The sequence below is a fragment of the Saimiri boliviensis genome, chromosome 2 (genome assembly GCF_048565385.1).
Source record: "Saimiri boliviensis isolate mSaiBol1 chromosome 2, mSaiBol1.pri, whole genome shotgun sequence".
In the NCBI taxonomy this organism is placed as follows: Eukaryota; Metazoa; Chordata; class Mammalia; order Primates; family Cebidae; genus Saimiri; species Saimiri boliviensis.
In genome coordinates, this window is record NC_133450.1 from 61889335 (window position 1) to 61905856 (window position 16522).

Here is a 16522-nt window from a genome sequence, read left to right on the forward strand (position 1 = left end):
GGATCGTTGACTCTGTGGCTCTGGAATTGTAGGGATATCCGTGAACCAGGTCTAGATGACTCACCTTGCGTACAAGCTCATTATTACTGCACATCAAAATAGGAATATTTATCATTCAAAGATTCATTCACCAGCCCTTGAGTCCTGGACGAGCTGCTTTGGGTGTGGGAGGGAGAGTCTGTAGGGGAGGGGGACTCAATGCACTGCATGCATCCACTTTAGAATATTAATATTTCCAGGAGCGTGTATTGAGCAAGTCCCCTTCCTGCTGCTGCCCCCCTCTCCCCACCACTGCCCCCACTTACTCCGTAAGCCCCAGGCACCGGGCTAGGCTCTAGGCAAACAGACATCTGAAACCATGTATAATGTCCTGGGTAGGGAGTGTAGAGCTAATGAAGGCTCCAGGCACAATAACAATAACAGCTAACTTTTTACAGTTATTTATACAGTTATGCAGAACACTTACTATGTATCAGGTGCTATCCTGAACTCTCCACAGAAATATTATTATTATTATTATTATTATTATTTAGATGGAGTCTCTGCTCTGCTGCCAGGCTGGAGTGCAGTGGCAGCGATCTCAGCTCACTGCAAACTCCGCCTCCCAGGTTCATGGGATTCTCCTGCCTCAGCCTTCCGAGAACCTGGGACTATAGGCGCACTCCACCACGCCCAGCTAATTTTTGTATTTGTAGTAGAGACGGGGTTTCACCATGTTGGCCAAGATGGTCTCAATCTCTGGACCTTGTGATCCGCCTGCCTCGGCCTCCCAAAGTGCTGGGATTACAGGTGTGAGCCACCTCATCCGGCCAGAATTATCTTACTTAATTTCCTCACAACTAGTTTACGGGGATAGGTCTTGTTAATATTATCCCTCTTGTACGATGAGGAAACAGGTACAGAGAGTTGAAGTTCCTTGCCTAAGTCCACACAGCACTCAAGTGGGATTCAGTCCCAGGCAGTGCAGTGTGAGTCTGGAGTTGGTTTTGAATTCACTCTGCACGAGACAACAGGGGCTGTGTTACCCACTCCTGCCCTTGACCTCCATTTGCTTTCGGAAGGTTTCTGCTTTCTTTTTTCTTTTTTCTTTTCAGCCAAGGAAGCCAGAAAGGTGACAGGAGAAGCCCAGTGCTGCTGAGCTAAGAAGTGGCCTGGCTGGGCTGGATCCCCGGATTCCTGACTCCCGGACCACCGCTCATTCCAGGGGATGTTAGGCTTCCCTCTGCGGAGGACTGGCTGAGCCACGTTCCATGGTGTCTGGGTGCGGGCATGGGTGAAGAGTTTCTGGCCAAGGCTTCAATGAGCCCTCAAGTTGGGCTGCACTAAGCCCTGGGCCCTGGGCCCACTCTCCGCCCTTCCTCAGGTCCCCAAGCCAGCACTGAAGTGTGGAAGGAGCAAGGGGCTGGATTCCCTGAGAGAATCTGGGCCCCTGGCTCTGGGATCTGCCACTCACTGCTGTGTGGCCCCAGGCAACGACCGGGCCCTCTCTGGTCTTCTGGTTCCTCACTCAGTGAGAGGATTAGACAATCTAGGTGGTTAAAAATGTTTTTAAAAATATAAAATTATATATATTTAGTAATGAAGCCTTTAAACACACACAAACACACACACACACACACACACACACACAATCTTATAAGCATCTCAGTGTATGTGTAATAGAATATTTCCTCAAATTTAGCTCAATTGCAGGGAAAATGTAATTTTAGTCTAACTAATCAGGATTCTTCGTAAGCTCTCTAAAGCCTGGTTAGAAGAGAAAAAATGTTGCAGAAGGGTTCTGTGGTTTTTTGTTTGTTTGTTGTTGTTGATGTTGTTGTTGTTGTTGTTGTTGTTGTTGTTGTTGTTGTTTGAGACAGAGTCTCGCTCTGTCACCCAGGATGGAGTGCAGTGGCGTCACCTTGGCTCATTGCAATCTCAGTCTCCCAGGTTCAAGCAATTCTGCCCCAGCCTCTTGAGTAGCTGGGATTACAGGCACATGCCACCACACCTGGCTAATTTTTGTATTTTCTTTCTTTCTTTCTTTCTTTTTTCTTTAGTAGTAGAGATGGGTTTTCACCATGTTGGCCAGGCTGGTAGCAAACTCTTGACCTCAGGTAATCCACCTGCCTCGGCCTCCCAAAGTACTGGGATTACAAGCGTCAGTGACCACACCTGGCCCTGTGGATTTTCAACCTGGGTCCATGTTTAAAATGTAGACAGCGTCTTTAGGGGCTGCTCATGGCAGGGTGTCCACGTATCCTGTCTGGACTGAATTTGCTCCCTTCTTCCTGCATCCCTTCTCTCTGTTGTCCAGGTGTCTGGGTGCAGGGGTCTAGGAATGGCAGCTGTCACTTCACAGATCCAGAGAAGCAGGAGGCCTTGGGCGTCCTATCTTCCAGCAAACGACATGGGTACCTGGGTGCTGGGTGATGGATGCCCCAGATTTGGGGGCTGGGTTCTGCTGCCCATGCCTCTCACAGTCTGGCCCTTCTCAGCCTGGTCAGACCCAGCAAGCTTTCCCGGGTTGACGTCATCCCCTCTCTGCAATGTGGCCCCAGCCCACCTTTCTCACCTTCTCTCCCTGACTTCCCCACTTGTCCAATAATACACGAGCTTACAGGGATGGCTTTAAGAGCCTGGACCCCTCCTCGTGCTCTGGCACCTCTACGTACCTTTGCTCCTCCTGGAATGTCCACTTGTCAAATACCACCCATCCTTCAAAGCCTGGCTCCTCATCCATGGGGCCCTCCCGGATTGCCCAGACGGACATGAATCCCTTTGAATGTCCCCACCACGTATGTCTGTTCTCCTTTGGTGCCGATCCCTTTGGAGGGAGCAGCGGGACATGGTAATTATGAGTGTGGGCAGTGAAGTCAAGTATGTTCGTGCCACCCTTCCCATGGCATTACTCTTTGAGCAAGCCATACCTCTCTGGGCCTCAGTTTCATCATCTGTAAAGTGGGAATGTTCATTCCTATATCAAAGATTACATGAGATGATAGTGAAAAGTACTTAACATTGTACTTGGCATTCAGTAAGTGCCTAATACATGTGGGCTTTGCACGGTGGCTATTCGGGGCCTGAGTCTCCTTCCTCCTGGTGTGACGAAGCCTGAAGAGGATAAGGTCACCATGAGGCCTGAATCTTGTGGCTTCTGTTAGCTAGTATAGATTTGCATGTGACAGGGGGGAGCCCCATCGAGGATGGTGTCCGCGTGTCTGAAAAGGGGGTTGTCTGCCATTTCCCTAGATCAATGGCATGAAGCTATGTCGGAGGGATTTCAGGCAGCCACACCACGCTGGCAAGAGTGGCCGTTTTCCTGATGCTGATTACACTGTGCTATTTTATTCACTTTGACAACGCCTTCCCCACCCTGCCAGCTGCGGGCAGAGTGCTTGGTAAGAAGACTGGGCCCCCAAGATGTAGAGCACTTCACCTCTGTGCAGCGTGCAGGCTCGGCTCAGACTGTTTCCTCTGCTGGGTGCTGGTACTCTCCTCCGGCAACCTTGAGCTGGAAAACTTGAGATACAAAGTCAAGTGTTGCTTCACTGCTGGGAAAGATCAGAAAGAGGAGGAGCTAGAATGAGCCCTCCCCTCACTGCTCCCAAGCCCCAGTCCCAGGAAGCAGAGCTGGGTGCTGGCGCTGTGGCCAATGGCTGTCCTGGCTCCCACCCTCAGGGGCAAAGGTGAGAAAGAGGCTTTTGTTTTTGAGAAAAGAGGATCTTTCTAGGAAGAACAGTGGGTTTAGGGGGATTAGGAAATGGGGAGGTGGATCTGGCTGATTAGGGAGAAGTTTCTGGAATCCAGGAAGGGTCAGAGCAGGTGTCCTGGAACAGAGGAGACTCAGAGTGCAGCACAGTGACTCCTCATTCACAAGCCACTTGTGGAACCCCGAGAGAACAAGCCTGTATTGTGTGAGGGAACTTGGGCCCTGGCATGGTGGAGACTCCTTTGTCCTTCCCTTAGGGGCATGTTTTGGGCAAGGGGTGTAGCCACAGGCAAAGGCATCCATTCAACACTCCACAAAGAGTTACTGGACATCTACCAGGTGACATCCCTGCATGAAACTGACAAAAGTCGCTACTGTCACTCAGCTTACATCCTCCGGGGAAATAACCTCCAATTGTTCTGCATTAAGTTGCCCCGGACCAGGCCACCTCAGTGGGGTTGGGGGTGAGGATAGGGAGGGAGTTCCCCCAAATAACTGAGGTTTAATTTTCCACCAGCCCGAGGATACAGGACATACAGTGAGTTCATTTTTGAGAGGAGAAACAAAAGAACTGTGGGATTTCTTGAACCCCCAGAGAGGGCTCCAGAGGAGGCATGAATGGCTTTTCAAGTGTGAGGCAAGGAAATCGGGAGGAGAAGTCATTTAACAAGGCTGGGTTAGGACCATGGCACGGCCCCCTCTTCAGCTTACCCACAGCCCCAGGAGGGTAATAGATAGGCCCATTTTCCAGCCAGCCACCCCTTTATGGGTTACCCAGGGCCTGGATTTTGAAAGCTAGTGTTTTTCAGTTCACATGACAAATACATGTACCCCATGCAGCCTCCTGGGGGCAGAAAACCATCTCTAGTTTCTATGGGAGAAGGTGCATTTGCTGTGGTTTTCAGAAAGCCCAAGGCCAGTAGGAGGTCCCCAGGTTTGGAGAGAGCTGCCTGTTCCTGTCCCATCTTCACTCCCTGTGGTAGGCACAGAGAGCCCAGCTCCCAAAGGCAACTGGAACACATTCTAGCAACGAGAACTTGGGAAGGTTATGTGACCTCTGCGATCAGTAGCCTCTAATGGTCCCCAGTGACTACTAGCCCCCTCCATCTCCTGTGTTCAAGCCCTCCGGTAATGTCTTCCTTTGAGTGTGGGCTGCACCTAGTAACTTGCTTCTAACCAATACAACACAGCAAAGTGATAGGCTGTCATTTCTGAGATTAGGACTCCCAAAGCCTGTGGCTTCCAGCTCGCTCTCTCACCCTCACTCCCTCAATTGCTATGTTAGGAGCTGCTCTATGGAAAGATCCACAGGGTTGGGAGCTGAGGGAGACCCCCCCCCCACCAACAACTGGCAAAGATCCAAGGCCTTCAGTCAAACAGCCAGGAAGGACCTCATCTGCCAACGCTGTGTGAGTGAGCTTGAGAGCTGATTTCTCCCTGGTCAAGTCTTCAGGTGAGACTGCAGCCCTGGTTAACAGTTTGATCAAAGCCTCTGGAAAGACCCAGAGCCAAAGGACCTTTCTCAGCTATGACCAGATCCCTGGCCCATAGGAATAAGATAATAAATGGTCATTGTTTTGCTAAGCTTTGGAGTAATTTGATAGGCAGCGTTAGATGACTAATACGGCCTCTCTCGTTCTCAGCCTCAGTTTGTTCCTCTATGGCATCTCTGGTGATGATACATCTCTGGGTGATTGGGTGGATGAACACAGCCTTGGGGACACCTCCCCAAGCTCCCACTGGGGGCAGAGTAGGTGTTCTACAGCACATTCCTATGCACTGCTCTAGTTGCACAAATCAATGTCTAACTGCAAATTATGGCCTGTACTGGGGAAGAAGAGAACAGTGAGCTGTGGAGCAGATGAGCAGGGGCCTGGCCTGTCTAGGGGGAAGGGGAGGCTTCTCAGAGGAGGTGAGTTTTCAGCTGAGGCCTAAGGATGAGTTGGAAGAGGCTTCATTTGTCTTCTTCCCTGTCCCCACGCTGGCAGTCTCTTCCTTAGCACTTTGCTCTTTCCCATCCTAGCGTTTATCACAGTTCATGATTACTCACGTGTATCTGTCCCACCTGTTGGATCATAAGCTCCAAGAGGGCAAGAACTAGGTCACCACAGCACACAGAGTACCTAGCACAGTGCCAGGCACATAGCAGGCACTCAGGAAAAATGCCCTGAGGAAATGCGTGGGAGCAGGCAAGGGCTAAGGGACAACACTACAGTCAGCTAGGATGGCATCAGTGACAGTCCTGAAAAGGAGCCTGGTGAATTCTAGCAACTGGGAGGGGCCAGTCTGGCAGGAAAGAAAGGGAAAAGCCAGTGCTTTGGATCAGGCTGGAGAGGTGCCTACAGGGCCATGCAGGCTTTGTAGGCATTGGAAAAGGCGTTGACATGGGCAATAGGGAGCCAGGAAAGGAGCAGGAGGGAGGGCGAGCATGACCAAATTTGTTTCTTTGAGGGATCGCTGGGGCTACTGTGAGGAGAATGGGTTTGAGAGGGCAAGAGTGGAAGCAGAAAACCTGGAAGGAGGCTGCCTAGTGGTCCAGACCGGAGATGGGCGTGGCCAGGTCCAGGTGGGGCACAGAGATGGGGAGAGTGGAAACGTGTCCAAGAGCAGGAGCAACATTGACAGCGCTTGGCGGTGGGTTGGCTGTGGAGCTGCAGGAGAGAGGGGCCCGCCCGGCTGGCTGGATGGAGCAACCAGACACCAGCGCGGCTCAGCCTCCGCTGGACTGAGACAAGCGCAGTGCCCGACGGAAATCCTCAAATAACATCTCCCGGAACACAAAACGTGGAAAAGTTCAAGGCTTTGTGCTTTCTAGAAAGTCTTTAAAAAAAGAAAGAAAGAAAGAAAGTCTTTAGGCCCCTGGAGAGCAAAGCTCAGAAAAGCTTGGGCTTGGAATGGTTGGTAAAAACGTCTTAAAACACGAGCCCGTGTTTACAGAGAGCGGCGGGTTGCGTGGGGTGAGGGCGGCCCTGCCGTGGGGGTCCCGGGTCTCCACGCTCTGCCGGGCAGGACTTGGTGAGCAGCTTCCTGCGGAATCGATTTGACTCTGAGATTTTTACGGGGACAAAACATAATTTTTGTACTAAAGCAATGCATTATGAAATAGAATGCAAATTCACTCCTATGAAATTTTCCGATGAAATATGAAACTGCCAAGAAATCCTGTGCTTCCCTTCTGGCCTCAGCTCCAGCGCCCTCAAGGTCCGAGTTTGCTCTCCTTTGCCGTTAGGGATGTTGGGGAAAGGTTGAGAAGCTTTGACCAGGAAAAGCATCTCAGCTTTAAAGTCAGCCAGACTTGGGCTCTGCCACCTCTTTGCTGTGTGACCTTGAGCAAGTTACTGTCTCTCTCTGAGCCCAAGCATCAGTTATGGTTGCCCTTGAAAGCACCTACCTTTCTCAGGCAGACTCTGACCAGCTGTTCCTCTCAAACTGGCTTTTCAACTCTCACAATCTTACCTTTTAACCATTTGCTGGAAGAAAATCAAAGTTTGTTCATCTTCTAGATGGCAGCATCTTGCCTAAAATAATTTCTATGGGAGCTCATAGGAAATGGAAAAATTGAAATCAATTATTGCAGCAACAAATAATTATGGGGGACCCCCCCACACACCATGTTCAGTGTGGGATGTGATGGTAAAATTTAAATTGTTAGAGGTCTTATATCAACTTCTCAAAATCCTTTAAATGATGTGCTACACTGCTCGATGTGAAAGAAAGAATCTGAAAGCTCTTGACTTCACTCCCATCAGACAATTTTAGAGCAGTCATGAGATCCTATTTTTAGTCCAATCTTCCCAAATCCTTTCTCTGGAGTTGGTGATAATCTTTCCAGCCACTGTGAATAATCTAGGAGCAGACAGTAATTTAAATACACGCACATACACAAAAAAACGCTCCCTGCCCCATAGGCCATTCTGTTTTTCTAGCCCTTCCCATCCCACCCCTCATAATTCCATGTTAAAGGTTGGTAGGGCCAGGGGGCCTGAGGGACCTGAAATAGCACCGTGGCCTGTGTGGCTGCTCTCCACCCAGGACAAGTCCTGCTGGCTCCCTGAGGCAGACACCGTCCTCGGGTCGGCTCATAGGTCTCCTCCCTCCATATTTCTTGGCGGCAGCCCAGGGTGACTGGTGACAGAATCCCTGTGATTTCTGATGCTGTGGCAGCTGGGAGAGGGAACTCTCTCCTCCGGTAATTCCCCTGGAAAACTCATGGGCACTTAGCCAGCTTCGCAAGGCTCCTCCGATGGGTGCTAGAGAGGCAGCTCATCCCGGGAGGTAGTGTGGTGCCCTGTGCATGGGACACAGATGACCCTGAAGGCCAAGTTGTAGCTAATATTCTTCTGCCCCACTTTAAGTATCCCTCTCACTTTTGACTTCTACACGTTCCTTAAAATGTTCACTTAGAGATTCACTCCTATGTTTGAGAATTTCATTCATTCTTCATTTGTTCTGAGGACATAAGTATGTATCATCCAACACAGATGTACTGAGGGACTGTTCTGGACTGGGCTTCACACTGGGTTCTGGGCATGTGGTTAAGACGAAGCTTTTCCACTTGAGAATTTCTCCTTGTAGTGGGGGAGAGAAGAGTGTAAACAACTAAGTGATGACTGTGACAAGGCAGGTGCTCTCAGGAGCCTGGGAGAGAGGCTGGAAGCCCGGGGGAGAGCTCTGCTCTCTCTGCCTGGGGTAGAGGCAGCTGGGAAGGCTGCATGGAGGAGGTGAGACAGGAAGTGGCCAGGGAAGAGACAGATGGGAAGACAACCATCAGGACAGAAGGAACCTCCCTAAAAGCACACTCAGGACTGGGGCTTATCCTACCCTGTGTCCTGTCACTTGAGTGCATGTCCACACCACTGCAAGCTGGGGGGTTGAAGATTGGCTGGCCAGGGGCTTCACTTCTCTTAGGTAAAAGCCCCTGGAGCAGAAGCTCTGGATGATGCCAGCTGTCCACGAGAGTCACTTTCTTGCTGGAGGGCAACGCTCAGACCCACCTCAGGGCAAATCAGACCGGTGCTCCCAACCCTTACTGTGCACAGGGACAACCCAGGGGCCACCCTTGAATGCAGATTCAGCCTTTCTCACAAGCTCTCAGTGGATGCCCACCATGCGGGTCCTCAGACCACACCTGGGCAGGGATCCACACTAGCACGCTCCTCCCTTGATTCTGTCTGTGAGCTGTCTTCCACTTGCACTTGAGCCGTAAAGTCTGTCCCTAGATCATGATTCACTATCGTGCTCCCTCAGCCTAGAGCTGAGAGCTCTAACTCTGAAAGGAGACAGACGTGGGGGCTGTGTGACCTTGGGAAAGCCGCTAACCTGTCTGAGCCTCATCTGTACAATGGGATAAGCACTCTTGCAAGGTTCTTAGGAAAGCTGCCTGAGCTCTAACGAGCTTAGCACCCAGCAAGCATCCCACACATTCGCTCTTGTTCTTATAGATCCTGTACTACAGAACTGTCCTGTGACAGTGACAGTGGTTCAATTTAGAGCCCAATGCACTTGAATTCTTGTCCAGGCTCAACCACTGACTGTCTCTGCAACCTCAGATGAGCCACATCTTCACACTGAGCTGCAGCTTCCTCCTATAAAAGGGAATTAGGAAACGCTTTCTGGGTCACAGGTTGTGGGGACAACTCAGTGAGGCACAGTGGCTGGTAAGCAGCATTCTGGTGCCCCATGAGGAACCTAACTCCCTTGTTCATGCACACACGCACCTGTTCCTTCAACACCGAACACCACCTGCTTTGTGCCAGCCCCTGGCTAGGCACAGGGAGTTAGAGACAAGGACGCAGGGCTCCTGCCCTCAGCGTGTGATCTCTCCACGGTGTTGGAGAGCAGGCGGGGACCTGAGGCTCCCTCTCTTGGGTCTGTGAATTCAGTGTCCCATGCATAACTGAGTCCTGCAGAAAGCCCAGCAGCCACCAGCGAGGGGTGAGCAAGTTCTGGCACGAAAAGGCACGGCAACAGTTCCAGCATCTTCTAGAGACTCCAGTCAGGGGAAATGGGGGAGCCTATGATTTTGAAGATGTCTGAGGCGTTCCCATGGAAGGCCTTTGGCCAGACTAACACTTATAGTCTTGGAGCACAGGCCTCCCAAGTGGCCTGGCTGCTCTTGAGCCAACAGCAGGGCCAAGCATCTGGCCCCCAGTGAAGTAGGTGGGAGCGGGGCTGGAATGCCCAGCACCTTTTCAGCTGAGGCCATGGCAGGGAAGCTGCTCCAAGATATTTCCTGTAATCCTCCCTATCTGGCCAGCCTCCTTACCTGCAGAATAGGACTCAGGTTGGGACACCAAGATTTAAGGTTAGAGACCAACGGGGACCCCTTCAGAGAGCAGGAGCCAGTGGTGGCAGTGTCAGGGGCAGGTGCTCATACAAGAACCAGAGTTAATGAACTTGGAAAAAACCCAATAAGTGCAGAGGGCCAAGAACGTTTCTTCAGAGACTTGAAGACAGTTACATGGGTGAAGGATTTGACAATTCCCTTTGCTCTTGGGGACACCAAGTGTAAGGATCAATGAGGTGCCAGGAAGAGTGGGTTTCTAATTTTTGAATAAAGTATTTCTTTCTGGTACAGAAAGCATGTTAATCACTGAAACTTTGGAAAATACATGAAAGTATAAAGTAGAAAAGTGAAGCTCTTCTCCACTTTTATGCATCCCAGCATTCCTGAGATGCGGGATCCATGCCCTCGGATGGCCTGGTTTCCCACAAGGGGGTGATGCTTGGGTTGGGGAAAACACAGAATTTGGATAAGTTTGCAGGTGTATCGGGCAGCAATTGCTATCATGCTGTGTAACAAGCAACCTCAAACTTGCCCTGGCTTACAGGTAGAAGAAGCATTTGTTATCTCACTCATGAGTATGTGGCTTGGCTGAGGATTGAGAGATTTAGGTGCATCCCAGCTGCAGGTTGGGTCCAGATCTGCTCCTCGTGACTCGCATCCTCTTGGAATGAGGGGGGCTCCCTGAGGCAGGTTCTCTTCATGGTTGAGCTCAAGGGTGGTAAGTGCACGGCACAATCATGTTTTAAGCCTCTGTGTCATAATCCACTGCTTTCTTATTGGCCAAAGCACACAGCCAACCCAAGTCAAGAGATGGGGATGACTATTCTGTCCACCAGGAAGCCCTGGCCAGAGCACGGATGTATACTCCTGCCACAGTGGCATGGAGACGAGGGGCTGATCACTTAGTCTACTACACTCAGAGGGTCTAATATTTGCTGCCATCACCAAGGGTCCTGATCCTCCTGCGTAGAACACTGTTTTAGTAGATTTCCTTCTACTCTTATATATGTATAATTTTTACTAAATTGAGTTTCTATTCTACCTTTTTTAAACCCCTTCTTGGTTTTTATTTTCACTTTATACCTTGTAAATTTTTCTACATTAAGTATTTTTGAAAGTACGTTAATGCTGCAGAATCATAACATGTTTTGGCATCATTCATTAATTTCTTCTTCTAGGATATGTAGGTTTTCCTAGTTGGGGCTACTATCAATAGCAACGTGATGAACATCTTCGTACAGAAACTTTGTTGGCATCTGTCGTGGGCATTTCTCACTTCTGTTTGCCCAGTACCAAGCCCCACCTCCCTCTGAATCAGTGAGTCAGTGCCCTGATTTCCCTTTGGGGGAAACCACCCCTCACCTACTTTGAGTCCATGTAGCTCATGTGGCATGCATAACTGGGTCCTGGGGAATGGCCTCTAGCCATGAAAGATACTCCATCTCACTAAAACTCAAAAATTGGACCCAGGCCTGGCCATCCAGAGTATGGAATCCCCCTCATTACAGAGATTAGTTCAGGAATAACACAGTGCCTAGGCCCAGCCAATTAATGGTTGTCTAAAAAGAGGCATATGACCCAAGGTAATCCAATCAGAGTGGATCCTGAGACTGGCCAAGGAGTAGCTGGGAAGAGACATTTTCTCTTCTCTGAATTCAGCTTCAGAGGGTGCTGGCAATCCTGAGATTGCCGGCAGCATCTTGTCTGCGCTGAGCCTAAGAATAAAGCCAAGACCTGGGTGATCAAACCCAGAAACAAGGAGACTGGATTCTGCTGACATTGTTCTCCTGATGAACTGTGCCTCCAGCAGGAATCCCTGCTCTTTGCAGTTTCAGAAACCAATGCCTTTCATTTGTCTCCTAAACTGAGTTGTGCTTTCTGTCACTTTCAACCAAATAATAGCTCGGTGTTATTGACAGAAGTTCCTGAGCTGGAATTACAGTCGTCTCTCAGCATCTGTGGGGGATTGGTTTCAGGACTCCCCTGCCCCCCTAATGCATACCAAAATCCTCAGATATTCAAGTCCCTGGAATTAAAATGGTGCCAGATTTTATGCACATCCCCTCATATACTTTGAATCATCTCTAGATTACTTTTAATACATAATACTATGTGTCTGGATATTTGGATAGGCTCTGAAGTAGATGTATTTGTAACTTTTATGTGGTTAGTTTCTGGGTGTTACTCCTGTCGTTCTCATGCTTCCAAAGTCCTTCCCCATTGAAGACCAGGCAAGTATGAACCAAGTTTTCTTCTTTTTGACATTCAGGGTTGGGCGTGGTGGCTCACGCCTGTAATCCCAGCACTGCGGGAGGCCAAGGCAGGTGGATCACTTGAGATCAGGAGTTTGAGACCAGCCTGACCAACATGGTGAAACCCTGTCTCTACTAAAAACACAATTAACTGAGCATGATGGCAGGTGCATGTAATCCCAGCTACTCAGGAGGTTGAGTCAGGAGACTCGCTTGAACTTGGGAAGAGGAGGTTGCAGTGAGCTGAGATTGTGCCACTGCACTCTAGCCTGGGCTACAGAGTGAGATTCTGTCGGAAGGAAGGAAGGGAGGAAGGGAGGGAGGGAGAAAGAAAAAAGAAAAGGGAGGCAGGGAGGAAAAGGAAGAGGTGGAGGAGAGAGAGAGAGAGAGAGAGGAAATTCAGATGCCCAGTGTTCTCTGCATGTGATCTCAGAGCTGTCTGCATTGGAGTCACCAGATTTCTGGGCCTCACCCTAGAATGAGAGTCTGAGAGGAAGCTGCAGTTCTCTCCATTTTTAGCAAGTCTCTCATGTGGTTTCAGTCAACATTAAAGTTTGAAAACCACTGCTGAAAAGAATTACTGTATAGAACACAAGTTGAGAAAGAGCACAATTTGATTCCCCCTTCCCAAGAGCCAGTTTCCCCAGCACCAGCATTTGGTAATAATCCAGCTCTTCCAGGATGGTCCGTGGGAAGAATTTTCTCTTGCTTGAAGTTGCTTAAAGCTGGGATTCATTGGAGGTAATGAGTTCTCGGTCTCAAAATGTCCAAGCCCAGGACTGTTGGTGTCTTGAGATCCCACGATCCATCCAACTGGGAGGTCGGTTGAAATGACATTTCATAAGGTGCCTGAACTAGTGCTTTTTTTCCCCCACAAATGCCCTCGAAAGTTTTTCTCCAGCTAATATAGAATCCACGAGAAAAGTGCTTTGAAGATGCATGGTCAGGGCAGAGCGAGCTTTCTGCATGGTAAAAAGCCGACAAAGGAGAAACAGCATTCTGGTACTTACCAGCAGCCTGAGGTAGCCACGCCACTAACTGCGATGCCCTGTGTCCAGTTCATGGCCCCAGTCCTGCCCAGAGGAGGCTGGGAGCTCCCAAGATACTTGGATGCTGACTGCAAATGTAGATTGGTGGCCAGGCCATTGCCACGCCAAGCAAGGGCTCCAATCACGCTCCTTGTGATTGTCTGAGCTAGATCAAGCATGACAGGTGCACAGCAGGCAGGTGACAGGGGACAGAATGACATAGAGCCCTCAAAGGCACAGCCATCAAGCCAGAGAACTGTGCCCTGGGTGTAGAAGGCAGTGCTCTCCGGCACCTCCCGGAAGTCAGACAGGGTTCAGGCAGCCCTTCTGGAATGCCTGGTTCAGCTCCATCTTGCAGAGGGAATTCCGAAGTCCAGGCGGGGAAAATTGGTGGTCACAGTGGAGCAGTGCCAGCTTTAGCACGTAGGTTTTGCCCTTACTCTAAATCAGTGGTTCTCAAAATGTAACCCCAGGACCAGCAGCATCTGCCGCATCCAGGGACTTATTAGAAATGCAAATCCTAGGGCCTGGACGCTCTGGAGGTGGCCCACACTTTGCACTGATACAGGCCCTCCCGATGCATGTTCAAACCTGAGACCCACTGGCTTAACCCTCTACAATGGGGAAGACCAACGGGATACTTTAGCTTGCTTTGGAAAGAGTGGGAAAGACAAAGAACAGAGAGGCATGAGTGTGTGAGGCTCCCCGTGCGGCCCCTGATGGAGTCTAAACCTCACAGCCTGGTGTTTGGCGCCTCACGTGGGTCCCCCAGCCCACCTTCTCAGGCCGCTCGGGGATCCTGTATGCTCTGGCCAAACTCAAGTCCCTACTCTGGCATTTCTGTTGCTTTTCTTTAGTGCAGCCTTTTCTTTCTGAAATCCCACTCAAGACTTACCTGAGGTGCCCTCTTTTCTCTGAAGGTCTATGAGATCAGAAACTGGAAACGCGGCTCCCTCCTGGACCTTCCTTCAAAAGCTACACTACTTGCTGGGCACAGCGGCTCATACCTATAATCCCCGTGCCTTGGGAGGCTGAGGTGGGTGGATCACCTGAGGTCAGGAGTTCGAGACCAGCCTGGCCAACATGGTGAAATCCCATCTCTACTAAAAATACAAAAATTAGCTGGAATGTGATGGCACAGGCCTGTAGTCCCAGCTATTTGGGAGGCTGAGGCAGGAAAATTGCTTGAACCCAGGAGGTGGAGATTGCAGTGAGCAGAGATCAAGCCATTACACTCCAGCCTGGGTGACAGAGCAAGACTCAGTATCAAAAAAAAGCCCCGCAAGCCTCCAAAATACAACTATACTACTCCTAAAACCTGGCCACACTCAGCCTTCCTTCTTCTGTGTTTCTTCCCTATTTAACTCCGTGGCCAAGTCTGACTCACCTCCCAACCCCTCCCAGCACACCTGGAGTCAATCAGGCTTTCAGGGCTCTTGGCTGTCAGTCAGCATCTTTTCTAAAACTCTCCTTTGAAAGTTCATTTGCTGACTCACACCTGTTCACAGCTCAGCAGCTGCTCTTAACTTTCAACCTTTATCTAGATAAATTAACAGCAGCTGACCTCTAGAGCTGAATTATTCTGGGGGCTGTGCTGGTTGCTAGGATGATTTTACCCCAGCGGCACAGTGAAAGCAAGCAAGCGCCTTCTATGCAGACCTGGGTTTTCCAAACTTGACCTCGAATGTCAGTCTGGAGTGGGGGACTTAGACATTCTCTCGCTGACGCCCCCAGTTTTTTTTTTAGAGAAAGACAGGGTCTAGCTCTGTCACCCATGCTGGAGTGCAGTGGCATGATCAGACTCACTGCAGCCTTGACCTCCCAGGCTCAAGCGATCCTCCCACCTCAGCCTCCTAAGTAGCTGGAACCACAGGTATATGCCACTGCACCTGGCTGATTTTTTATTTTTTATAGAGACAGGATGTCCCTATATTGTACAAGCTGGTCTGGAACTTCTGGGCTCAAGTGATTCTCCCTCCTCTGCCTCCCAAAGTGCTTGGGATTCCAGGCATGAGCCACTGTGTCTGGCACTCTCTCCCAATTTTACAGGTAGAAAAACCAGCCCAGAGAGGGGCCTTGCCTTGCCAAGGGCTCCCTGAGAGTACCATCCATCCCAGGGCAGCTCAGACACCTGCAGGATGGGCAGAACGTACCAACCTGGTGCTCAACTTCCGGAAACCAGTGATGAGATGCTCCCTACACATTCAGCGCCCCCATTAGCTCTGCAGTCTGCTGTGGGCAAGGTGAACTCCCATGGGTCCCATGGCCCTGGTGGGTCTTTACAGAGCTCCTGTGACTGGGACATTCCCAGCAGCCAAGCATCTGTCCAAAGCTCCTCAGTCTCAGGAGCCCACCACGAAAGTGAGATGCAGCCCCAGCTCCCAGGTGGGGAGTCCAGCCCCAGGCCTTCCTGCCTCCAACTCAGGAACCTGCTTCTCTCTCCCCAATCCCAGGCAGGGCTCACCTGGATCCCTGCCAATCCCCCAGGACGGGGAGCAGCACCCCCAACTCCAGCTGGGTCCGGGACCCTGCCCACCCCCTCAGTGCCCCCAGACTCTCTCCCACTGGCTTAGAGGTGTCGGTGGCAAGAAAAGGAGCCCAGGCAAGTGAGGAGAGGTCGTGATGCCTCCGGGCCGGCAAGGCACAGGCCGGTCAGTGCGGGCTGGAGCACTCTGAAGTACGGGGGCTGGGAAAGGGGGTCCTGGGGGTAGAAAGCTGGCTCCTTGGACGTTTCCTGAAGGGTCTGGGGTGTCTTCTGAGCTCTTGGTCCCTGAGGCTGTCCCATGAACAGCACACTCTGGGTTCCCTGAGCAGTGCGATCACTCTCACGGTCTCCATTTTGTCCAACATGAACTCCTAGGAGGGAAAATAAATTTCTCTCACCTGACAGTGTTTTGGCCTCTGGAAGCCACTTCCTAGGGACCAAAGCATCATCAAAGGTTGACCTACTTCTTTAACTCTCACAAGGGCCCTGCAAAGGATGTGGTATCAGTGCCACTGGGCAAATGAGCAAACTGTGGCTCAGAGAGGTTAAGTGACTTGTCTGATGTGGCACAGCCAGGAGGGACAGAGCTAGATGACTAGGAGTCCAGATCCTGGTGTGACTTCCTGAATGTGGTTACCTGCCTCTTCTCACTGCTTCCTTCAAGAAGCCCACCCTGGCTGTCCCCAGCCTCCATCTCTGAAGGGTATTCATTTCTTAAGGATCAGATGAGCCTCCATCTCCTGTTACCCAGCAGAATGCTGAGCATATTCAGGTGGCTCA